General features: G+C 36.1%; 1 long non-coding RNA gene across 1 annotated transcript in view; it reads left to right on the top strand.

The window, feature by feature from the left end:
* Window positions 1–2,661: 2,661 nt before the first annotated feature.
* LOC137323274 (uncharacterized) overlaps window positions 2,662–12,766 on the top strand; it is a 71,975-nt gene continuing 61,870 nt past the window's right edge. The window contains exon 1 of the long non-coding RNA XR_010963330.1: window positions 2,662–2,722. This is a non-coding gene — a long non-coding RNA (uncharacterized lncRNA). The remainder of the gene's footprint in view (window positions 2,723–12,766) is intronic.

Genomic DNA, 12,766 nt, shown 5'->3' with positions numbered 1-12,766 from the left:
TGTTACAGCCACTGTTTTATTCAACAGTAGAAAACATGTGCCACAAAATCACTTGTAACAAATTCAGAGTTATGTATAAATACATGTACAAAGTGCACAGTGTAAAAACTTTTAAGGGGGAAAAAAAGTGAACTTGGTTTCCTAAATTATTACCCTTTTAAAGGAACTTGCCAAAGAAACAACTACCTTGCCAGCTCCTTGAAAAATGACAGCAATTATAGCAGGAATTGCTTGTTTTTTCATAAGGTAGAAACTTTCATTGCCCTAAAATCAAATAATTGTTCAATTTTTATTAAATGGAATGATACTGGCTCTGAGAAAACTGCTACGAGGACTTTTAGAAGCCTTTGCTTGCCCTCTCAGGTTAAAAGTTATGCTGAAAAGGAGTAATAATATGCAAATTTGTGTAAAATACACCAAAATTACATGAGATTATTGCATCATTTGTCATTTGTGTCACTGTATCATGTGTGCAATCTCATTTTTTGATTAATTGCTTGCAAAAACTGCATGCTGGAAAGGAGTAAGATTTTAGAGATTTTCTGCACAAACCTAAAGCCTATTTCAGTGTTGGATGCCAGAAGGTTATGTTTAATTCCTTGCACAAATACCCAGAAAACGAGACCCTCTTCAGCGATATTTAAACACTCGATCAATAATCAGCAGCAGTAGTAGCTGGCTGTTAGTGTAAGTCATTTAATAACTAGAATAACTTTCCTATACTATTTAAACGTGTACATCAATTAATTCGTACTTTGTTGTACAATGTTCATCACTATAAGGCATTATTTCTATTATTGTATTACATTTTGCATAAGTAAATCATTGCTATACTCTACAGATGACAGGGAAAGCTCTAGACAAGCAATGTACTTCAAGTAAAATAAAATATGTATTTTAAACCGAATAAGATACCTACCTTTTTAACTATGTTTCTGATCTTCTAGGTTTCATTTTATATACAGCTAGTACCTTTGGCTATGGCTGTTGTATTTATTTTTCGTACCAGAGTAATAACCCAATATTTGTGCTTTTAATATGTGCTCAACACCTCAAATTGATATTCTGTAAGTGCTGCTGCTTTCTAAATACTCTTGTTGGAACAAAAATGGAACAAATAGAAAAACACTGAACTCGCAGGAGATTTGAAGGAGTTAATCCCAGTCAAAGGGAATAGTAATCTCGGGCCAAGTATCATGAATGTTAAGTAATTACGTCCAGATGAATCCCAGATACTTCATTTTAAAAAAAAAATTCGAATATTCTCATTTACAGAGCTCCTCTGTGGAGCTAAACAGGGTCGCAGAAAGAAAGGGGATTCACTTTTGATCATTAGGGTCTAAATATAGAAATTGCTCAGTGGAGACTGAAAGAAACAAGGAAGAAATGTCTTGTGATGAGTCTGGAAACAGGCTGGTCAGGCTGACACCAATAATAAGTAGACAAGCTCCGAGGGGAAATCGCCCCCTTGTCCTGTGTTACTCAATTCCCTTTGAGCTGGTGTAATGGACAGAGAAAAGTCTCATCAACAGGAATATTTGAAAAATAGATTTTTCAAAAAACAACAAAATACCTAGGAGTTGTCCAGAGTAGTATTTAACATTTATAACACATTGTCCCATGTTACCTCCCATTTTCAGTACCGAATAAGTGAATATTTCTGTCGAAGTAAATCTCAAACCGCATTCATTTCTGTTAACTGGATGGTGAATTTTATCTTTGAATCTCTGTGGTTAAAATCTAACGATTTTCCTCCATTTTGCCATGCCAACAGTCAAAATTACGGTCGCTGTCCAGAAAATGTGTTGGTATGACTTCTGTTATTTTTATAATTTACCAATCTGTGGAAACTTAAAAGGCAGTGCAAGCTCCATAGCATACATTAAATTAAAAAATATACCAGAAATTGCGCAAAAGAAAATAGTGCAGAATAACTGATGGAAAGAGGTGGGATATGAAAATTAATCTACCTAGCAATGCCAAGAACAAGTGACCCACTAAATGATTGGGTTACGTGCTCTTGACATCACAAATTGGATTACTTTCTGTATTTATCCTTTCCGAAGTCAGTTATTATTATATTTGCACCACCTAATAATGGAATAAATACATTTGTTTGCACTTAGTAATTGCCAGTGATAGATTTGACCAGAGATTATGTGATATCACCAGTAATACTTCTGGGTTAGAAACAAACCAGAAATAACCCATTTACTTTATATCGCCCATACATAACATAATTGACGCTAATTCACTGTTTATTCTAGACCAGCAAGTACACCTTTCTGGCAAATAGCTTATCCACTTAATGGGATGAAGTTCTACTCAGAAAAGTTGATACATACTCACGTACACTAAAAGAGAGACAATCTCAAGAATTGCTTTAGTTGTACATCATGTTGAGCACCAGTATATATATTCTATATAATTTTATTCAGCTTTGAAATTTTCAAGAGTATGCTAACCTAGAGTACATCACAAACCACACATTTAAACCCATGCATTTATAGCAAATAATAAAATTCCTATGAAGTCACCAGCTAAGTGGTAAATCACAATACAGTAATCTTCAAGTATTGCAACCCTACTGTTCAGCTGGGAAACAATCCAAAAGCGTTTCACCGCAGCCTTACAGAAAGCATTCCATTCCCTTCCATTTCTCTCGTTTAAAACCCACATCCATAATAACCTCCCAAAACAGCACCGACAAGCTGAGCCCAAGGTAGGGGTCGACCTTAAGCGAGGATAAAAATCTACCTTAAAAAGTAGACATGGACATAATCGACAGTTTGTTTGTGATTTGGAAATGATTTTATCCGGTTTTGAAAGGCTCTTGTGCTGTACATAATTTGAATGAATAGGCTACGTTGTCTAAAACACTTCCAGAAACATGAGTTCACTTCATGCACAAATACAGTGTGTACATGTCACAGAAATAGCATGGCTTTCACATGGGAATTTTTTGCTTGTTTTTTTCCCAGAAAAAAAAAGTTTTATTTCTCAGTTCTGACAATGCTCTCAGGCACAAATGACTACAACTGGAAATGTTTAAACTCAAAATACCATTTTTTTTCAGCTAGAAGAAGATTATCTTTGAATACAAAACTCCTCTGCTTTCTGTTTTCTTTCTTGGATTCTAAATTTCATTGCAGAAACCTTTACTGTAAAACATAAATAAATATTGTAGACTTGAAGAATGCTGTTCACAAGCTTGTAATTTTAGTACAGTTCACTCCACTTAAGTGAATGCCTGGTAAGTGAATACTTTTATTAAATGATTAGACATGGAAATGTCAAAACTATTGACACTCATTGTATTCTGTTCTGTTAATTATCAGTCTAGTTGTAAGTTCCTGTGAAGTCAATGCCATTTTGTATTGCTCATATTATGCATGTCATCAGATTTACAGTCAAATCACACCTAGTTATCTTCTATATAAATTATACAAATTTTATTATTTGCTCAGACAAGGCAAGATTTGAAAAAATATTCAATTACATTTATGTAAGACAAAAAGTAAAACAACAGAAAAGCTTTAGGAATATTTTGCTTGGAGGTCCCGCTAAGTGAATAAAATGTTGGGGCAAATCCGTTATTCAATGAGTAGGAATTGAGTGTCATGTAATTTTACCCTATCTAATGCGTGCATTAAAACTGCTTTCCTTTAATGAGGTGGAAGTTGCAGATTCTCTGGCTTGGATCAGATGCACCAACATTTGAGCTCTTAACATTTGTGATACATTTTGATAAGACACAGTTTGAATTAAATTAAAAGAAAACTAAAAGAAAAAAAAAAGAAGAATTGTTTACAATCCTGCTGTTTAAGGAGGGAGGGGGAGGGAAGTAATCAAAGCTGAGATATTTTGTGATAAAGTAAAAGAACCCTGACAAAATTAAGTAAATTATCAATTTGTCTCATTGTTGATGTAGTTTTAAAGTATATTTTTCAAAAATGCTCTTTAGGTTTTCCCCTGGCTGCACATTTTATTCCTTGGTTTAAGGTATGGCTCACAAGGATGAAAAGGAAAAACAAAATTGCCAATGCTGGAAATCTGAAATAAAAATGCTGAAAATACATGGCAGGTCTGTCAGTCGCTGAAAAGAGAAAAGATCGGAATCATATTTTGGTTGGAGATCCTTCATTAGGTTCCTGTATATCTCACCTTCAGCCTGCAGCAAGTCAGTGAGTGAGAACAAACTTAGGGTGACGCACCCTCCTATTTTCCCTGCTGTCCTTTGGGGAATGTGCCTGATCTCAACTCAATACTTCAGCACAACGATACAGATAGGGTCAGAGACTGGCCATGTGGGAAGTTGGGCACACAAACGCACTTCTTACTACTCTTGTGGCATTACCAATGCACTGCTCCGGACAGCAATGAGGTTTTTATACGTAAAAGAAGATTTAAAGAGAATCAAGTGAAATGCAAGATCTTCATCTATGAAGGAAGGATAAACTCTCTTTGTGGAGACAATTAATTGTTCATGAAATTAGAGAATCAAACTAGAGCACCAGGCAGCAGCAGCATTAACCTCTTCAGCAGCTCAATGTAACTTAGCCAACTAACTGCTAAATTTGTGTTACATTTACAACATTAATTATTTTCATTTTAACATTTTCAGTTGATGCATGTTCTAGACACGTCCTTGAAATATTTTGTTTGTGATATAGTCAAACCCTGATAAGGGAACAGCTTGTTTGCCTCAAAACTGCATTTGCTTGTCAGGAATTCACTGTTAAATATTAGTAAAATGATTCTGTTGCACAATTTTTTTTAACATACTGAAGCAGAATAGCTTCCAAAATGTAAACCGTTTCATATTGTTATTGTTTCTAGTTTGCCATATTGGCAATATACTCAATCTTGAGGAAAAAAAATGGATCACAGGAATTTACAACTCTACAGCAGTAAATACAATGCATGTAGTTAGAAAATGGTTTGGAATGAATTTCACTTAATAGAAAGAATCACTTAGACGGAGTGGACTGTACCAGTGATGTAAAGAAATGGAGTGTGTTGTAAATGGCTGGTGTTTTCTTGGAATGAACTCTTAATGTGGCTGACGCAGAACATTAAGTTAGATTGCAGACAGATTGAAAGTAGACTTGCCAAGGTGCAGGTAATTAAATTGAATTTAAAATTAAAAATAAAGTAACAACAACAAACATCAGCAGCAGTGTTTAAGATTGAGTTATGTCAGCCTTGGTATTACTGAGAAGGGTTTGTGTATAAGCTGCTCACCGTTTCTGAAGATCAGTGTTTGATTGTGATGTGGAAGTGTTGATCATTGGTAATTAAGTCACAGTGACCTCCATACTGGCACTGTGATTGGCTCTCATAGCTTGTACTTGGCTGAGAAAGTCATGTTTAGATTGTTCAATTATGTCCTCCATATGTGTCTGTGTAAACATTCAATGACAAATGGTCTTTGCAGATTTAAAGTCTGTTTATATCTGATTTATATGATTTAAAGTTTGTATTATTTTATCTTTATTTATATCTCAGTCAAAGATCAAAGGTTAATTTTCCCTCCCACTGGAAACAATGAGAGCTTTTAACTTGCAGTTTGTCTGATGACTGCAACTCTTTTATATATATACTGAGATTCTATACATTGTTACTAGTGATGCTTTAACATTGTCCTGATAGTTAATTAAATCCAAATTTCAAGCAATTGTGAATCTGAATCTATCTTTTGCACAAGCCATTTTGGAATTCAGATTTCATAGTACTGCGATCATGTTTATTACATTTTTGATGGCTTATATTTGTTGAGACCCAGAAGTTGCATGAAACTGCAGCAAACTGATTAATTTCATGGAAGAGCTTGACATAGATTTTTGGAGACATTGGTAAATTTCATTGGATTCTGCACACCACTTTGCAGAATTTGAGGGCCTCAGCTCAAGTGTTAGCTGGGCTCAGTGGTTGCACTCTTGCCTCTGACTCAGAAAGCTGTGGATTCAAGCCCCACTTCAGGGAATTGGGCACATAACCTAGATTGAGACTCCAGTGCAGTACAGAGAGGGTGCTGCATTATCGGAGGTGGCTGTCTTTCAGATGAGATGTCAAACTGAGGCCCTGACTGCCTGTTTAGGTGGCACTGTTTGAAGAAGAGCAGGGGAGTTCTCCCAAAGTCCTGGCCAACATTTATCCCTCAACCAACACCACCAAAACAGAATAGCTGGCCATTTATCTCATTGCAGGTGCCAATTGTCTGAGGTTTGCCTACATAAGAATAACTACACTTCAAAATAATTAATTGGCTTTGAAGGGCTTTGGGACATCCTACAAGTTCTTTCTAACAAATGGAGCCTATGTGAAAGGTACAGCACTACTTAATCATTCCAGGTACTGTGAATACCCAATATTGAATTTACCTGGAATAATTGCATCCGAGATTTGAATTGATTTTCAAACTAAGTGAAATATAATGCACTTTAGTAGATGTGAACTACATTAGTTCAGATGACTTTAGATTCAGAAGTAATTTTGGAATCGTAGACCACTTCTACTAGCAAATTTCATAATCACTAGATCCAACTACAAGTTTCCCCAACTCACTTTCGAAAGAGACAAGCAGGTCTGGGGAGTCAGTCAATGACACAGAGAAGTGGATCTCCACTCATTGCATTTCATCCGCCCCTTCACCCACTCCCAACTTTGCCCAGCATGCATCCAAAGGAGTTCCTATATAGAGTCTGATACCTGGTCATTTATTAAGAAATTGTGAACACGTCTGTTAATGAGCTTACTTTTTAGATCTAGATCAGAACACTGCCTATGAATAGATCAGGAACAAAAAATTGTAGGAAAGAAAGTAATGAGAGGAAGGGGACTGATCCTTTACATCGCAAAAAAAATTAAAATATTTTATTGAACACTTTTAAAAACTTTTTTTCTAATGTGAGAGGCCTCTTTTCACACAGCAAAATAATCAGAATTCATATTTTTCATAATAAAATGTAAAAAATGTCATGTTCACCCTGCAAAGAACTTATAAAACAAAAGTTAAACATGTAGGCAGTCATATAAATAAATCATTAACATTGGAACTGTTAAAAGATAAGCTTTGTGGTATAAATATATTTTAAAAAAAGAAAATGTAAAAGATAACTTTTGATATGTAGTATGAGTCTAATATAATCCCACATCCCTCTACTATTGTAATGTTCCATTAAAGATCCAAGAAGCTGGTGAATTCGAGTTGGGTTCTTATTAAGTGAATTATCACCCCACCCAATATTTCCCTTTCCAGTGACAGTATAATCCACTGCTCACCTTGCATGCAAATTCAGTAGGCAATAGCTAGCTCAGAAACTTACAACAGTGACTACACTTCAAAAGTACTTCATTGGCTGGAAAGCACTTTGGGACATTCTGAGGTCATGGAAGGCGCTATATAAATGGAAGTCTTTCTTTTTCTCTTTTAACTGCTGTGCGGCGCAAGTTAGTTTGTGAGATGTACAAAACTATGACACTTGAATTGTGTACATTTCCCAAATTTTAAATTAAAATTTGTTTGGAAGAATTCACAAGCATGTATACATGTGCATAAGTATGCACGTACGCACACACACATACATGCACATAAGTATACACACACATATATACATGCGCACATGTATATGCATACACAAACGCACATATATATACATACACGTGTATACACACATATACACCATATATACACACACATACACACACAGATGTATATATACACATACACACATGTATCGATACACACATGTATCGATACACATATACACACATGTACACACATATACATACACACATACATATACACACAATACATATATATATATGTATATATATATAGACACACACACACATATATACACAGGTATATACACACAGATGTCTACACATATACATACACATATGTATATATACATAGGCACATATGTATATACAAACACAGATATATACATATATACACAGACATATATATGTGCACACACATACACACACATATATATATACACACACAAGCTTGTGAATTCTTTGAATATATATATATATATATATATACCTTCCACCCCAATACAAATTAGTTTTTCCAAGTCACGTTCCACTGCCCAGTCAAGAGAGCAGGCAGGTAAAGAAAGAACTTGCATTTATATACCATCTAGCATTTCCCCAGGAGGTCCCAAAGCAGTCAATGAATTACTTTTAAGTGTAGAAGCTTGTTTTGTAGGCAAACGCAGCAGTCAAATTTCACACAATAAGGTCTCACTGAAAGTAACAAAATAAATGGCCAGTTAATCTGTTTTTGCTGGTGTTGGTTCGGGGCTAAATGTTGGTCAGGACATCAGCAGAACTCCCTCTTCCTCTAATAGTGCCATAGATTCTTTTGCATCCACCTGACAGAGCAGATGGGGGTCTCAGTTTAACATCTCATCTGAAAGATGGCACCTCCAAAAATGCAGTATTCCCTCAGTACTGCACTGAGTTGTCAGCCTAGATCATGTGATCAAGTCTTGGATTGGGTTGAGTGTGCTACGACTGAGCCAAGGCGAACACTAGATAATTTATATCCCTGTTCTCTACCAAGGCTCCTTATGAATTGGCCTCAAAAGGTTTGTGATGACGTGCCTCTGACTGTTCCTCCCTTCTTGTGTTGTAGCACCTCATATTCATACACCATCAATACCATAGCTAGGATGGGAAAATTATATGGGGAAATCACAGGTGCAAACCTATATTCTAGTGCTCTTACAAAACTACACACCAGTACTCAGCTTGCCCCTGTAGAATTCTAATCTCCTTCATGTGCTCACATGCTAAATGGAGATGCATTCTATGCCAGCAGATAATAATATCAGTTCAGGCTGATACACATCAATAATATATTCACTCATGTGTAACAGCGATTTGAAAAGTCACTGTTATTAACAGCTTGGCCATATAAAATACATTTTGTATTTAACATTGTAAAACTTATAACACAATACATAGGTTTTATTTCTCCCACTGCAGGGTCCTGCTGTTAAGTCACTGTTATTGGTTAAATCAGGTTTCCTATTTCATTGTTTTAATACATGTGCATAATGCACCTGAGAAATAGATTGGATCTATCCAAATAGTCGGATAACCTGAACAGTGGTGGGTTCAGCACATGGACTAACTGACTAGATCAGGAATATCCGTGGGCCTGTAGACAAATTAAATGGTTATGCAGTATGTCTGTAGGTCCTGTACATGGACTGAGTGCAAACTGTGGCTACATCCATAGACTACATACAGTGAGTTTCCCATCCTAGGCACAGAATTAATGTTTTACAAATGTGGCAACAGGAAGAAGCTGTCGGAGGCAAGTCATCACAAGCTATTCTCACACAGCTCTTTGAGGCCAGCTCACAAGCAGCCTTGGTAAGGAGCAGGAAAATAGATTACCTGTCTGCCCTCTCAAATGGGCAATGGAACATGGCTAGGCAGATCCAATTTGGGAGATTGAATATTCTTCCAAAGAGAGATTCTTGCACAAAGACAAATCAAGTTTCTCTTTCTTTCTTATTATATTGCATTTAGGAGATTAAACAACTTTTTAAATAATGACTTGAGCAACAAGAAAATAAAACTGGATGATTTCAGCTTTTAGTGCCTTTTGATTTTTAATAGAGACAGCACATTTCAAACCTGCTTTGATCATTTGTTCCAAAATACTGCCAAGTTATTAAGTTACAACATTTTAATTTGCCACTAATTATAGATTAAATCATCTTTGTGCTACAGCTTTCAAAGTGGGCTTTACATAGATCAGAAAAGTTTTATGAAGTACCATGTTGAACATTAATAAACAGTTGTTGCAGAATCATTTCTTGCAAATTATTTTAACAGTTTGGCATCTGGCATTGCCATATCACTTCTTTCAGATCTGTAAAGATTTCTTAAAAAGTCAATAACCTTTAAGGGCTGTGAATAGTCATCGGATGATCTGCATGTTCCTAACAGACTGTCACATCTGTCACCACATATTACAACCAGATCATCAAAAATGCCCTTCACAGAAGTACAGGCTGAGGTGTTAAGAGCAATCAGTGCATTTAACACATTCATTTGATTAATTTAATTTGGAAATATTCAACCAGAAAATGAAATTATTAGCAGATTGGTGCATTTAGTGTAACAGTGTTGTAAGATAGCAGGCAGTAGTATGACATGTCACAACACTAGACATATGACTCATGATAAATAATGGCAGCGTTACTTCCTCAACTCAGTTGAGGAATTGGTACCTGAGAATGGTGAATTTTACCAATTTGAGAATCCTTTTCTGTATAAATCCTTCATGAACTGTCTGGGAATAGCCAGTAATTGTACTGAAATGTATCTTTGATGGGAAGGGTTAAAATCTTTGATCCATGTGGGCATAGCTCACCTCTGGGGTGTTCTGCCATCTCATACCCTCCTTCACCCCATTTACATGGCAGCTGTTAATTAAGTTTATACTATATTTGTAGCTGTCACAATTGAAATGTAGGCATCATCATCAAGATGTCTTTTAAAAATCAGCTATAATGGCCTCAACTATAGTATTGTATCCAATTCGAGGGACCACACTCCAGGAAGGATGTCAAGGCCTTGGAGGGGTTGCAGAGGAGATTTACTAGAATAATACCAGAGATGAGCAACTTCAGTTATGTGGATATGCTAGAAAAACTCGGATTGTTCTTCTTAGAGCAGAGAAGATTAAAGGGAGAATTAATAGAGGTGTTCAAAATTATGAGGGGTTTTGATACAGTAAATAAAGAGCAACTGTCTTCACTGGCGGGTGGGTCGGTAACCAGAGGACACAGATTTAAGATAATTGGCAAAAGAACCAGAGGGGTTCAGGCAATCTTTGGTTACGGAGTCAGAACAAAGATAAAGTGGCAAGAAATGGATTGCATATCATGTTGATAGAGAGAATGAAAATACTAAAGCTGGACAACAATAGAACATCAGGGTATACCAAGACATGAGGGTACCAAAATACCAAAATGAGGTTACAAAAAAAGGGACTTCAAAACACCAAGGCTATGAAACACCAAGATACTTAGACATGGGGAAACCAAAACATCACAGCACTGAAATCCAAGATGTGAAGACATCAAAACATCATGGTACTGGAATACCAAGATAACAGGGAATAGTAGACGCCAAAATACTAGGATATTGAAACATTAAGGTACCAAGAATCCAAAATATCAAGCTGTGCCAAATCTGAAACACCAGGAGATTGGATTGCTAAGATATCAGGACACCAAATTACCAAGACATGAGGACACCATAACAATAGCACACTGGAACCCCAGGATATCAAAACACTCCATGGTCACTCCAGGACACTGAGGCACAAGAATACCAGAACACATGGAGAGAGCCAAGAACTGTCCTGTATGGACTGGGACATCTAGGTAGCTTATTTTATGTTCAAGTTGACATAAGGTAATGAATGTCCCCACTGTGTGGACAGAAAGCACTTCAACGTAACATTCTCTGCTATCAATTACAGTTGCTGGCTTTTCTACACCAAAGTCAAACTGTATTTAGTTTAATTTTGTCAATCTTAAATGTAACAAATTAAGATATATGTACAACAACAACTTGCATTTATATAGAACCTTTAATGTAGCAAAACATCCCAAGTCACTTCATAGGAGCGTAATCAGACAAAAGTTGACACCGATTACAAAATTTGTACACTTACCAGTACCCTCAGTCTCGTTTACTTGATTTTTGTTTTGAAACTGCTGGTCAGTGGTTGCTAGTGAATGAAAATTTTATGCTGAATGTGCCCTTCAATGGCATCATTTGAGTTCTATTTGAGTGACATCATGGATAGAGAGTCAGATTCTCTCAGGAAAGAGAATGGGCTGTGAATGGCACTCCCCATTCATGAAGTCATTGGAATCATGACTAGCGTGGACTAGGCAGTGCTTCAGCTGGGAATCTTATAACTGGATCAGTGTATTTCACAGGACGCTTTTATGAACTGAGAAAAGTACACTAGAAGGAATCTCAGATTAATCAAGCAATATAAAATGCATACTGTAAGCCAGCCACTTTAATTGGCAACAGAGAATGTTAATTTGAAGGCCTTTGTGTGTGCACAGTGGAGATATGACCTCATGTGCAAACTTCCCTCATGACCTCTTCAATTGAAATTATGCAGTATTTAGTATAAATTTGTTGATTTTTGACATTTTTCTATGAAGGAATATGTTGTGTCATAATATATCATAGAAGCCATGTTCAGACCATGCACTTGAAGGCACATATAATAATATAAATAGGAAATTTATCAGTTGATAAATTAAGTTGAGCACTCTGGTAACATTGAACTAGAATTTCATCATAAGTGTGAGGTCCACAATCACAAGTATTGTAAATATGAGTGGTAATCTGTTTTTTTTGCTCAGACTCAGTGGTGCACCAGGTTTTTCTGTCTGATACTAATACAACACTAGAGCTTAGACATTGTGCCGTACTTCATTATTACATAAATGATAAACTGTTTTTATCAATTTCCTCCATCTGCTATTTTAACAGAAGCAATAGCTAGTTTATTTTAAACAAGTTAATGTCTCTGTTAAAATTAGGGATCAAGGAATTTGAAACACACGTTAGTGTTTTCTGATCATAACTGCATAATTTCCAAGCTCAGGTGTTCTTATTTGAAATTGCAATCTCATTGCCTCTTTAAGTCACCACTGTTTTGTTTCCCCCCCCGCCATTGTCTTATCCATCTTGCAAACTG

The sequence above is a fragment of the Heptranchias perlo genome, chromosome 7, assembly GCF_035084215.1.
Source record: "Heptranchias perlo isolate sHepPer1 chromosome 7, sHepPer1.hap1, whole genome shotgun sequence".
Classification (NCBI taxonomy): domain Eukaryota; kingdom Metazoa; phylum Chordata; class Chondrichthyes; order Hexanchiformes; family Hexanchidae; genus Heptranchias; species Heptranchias perlo.
This window is presented reverse-complemented; position numbering and strand designations above follow the sequence as displayed.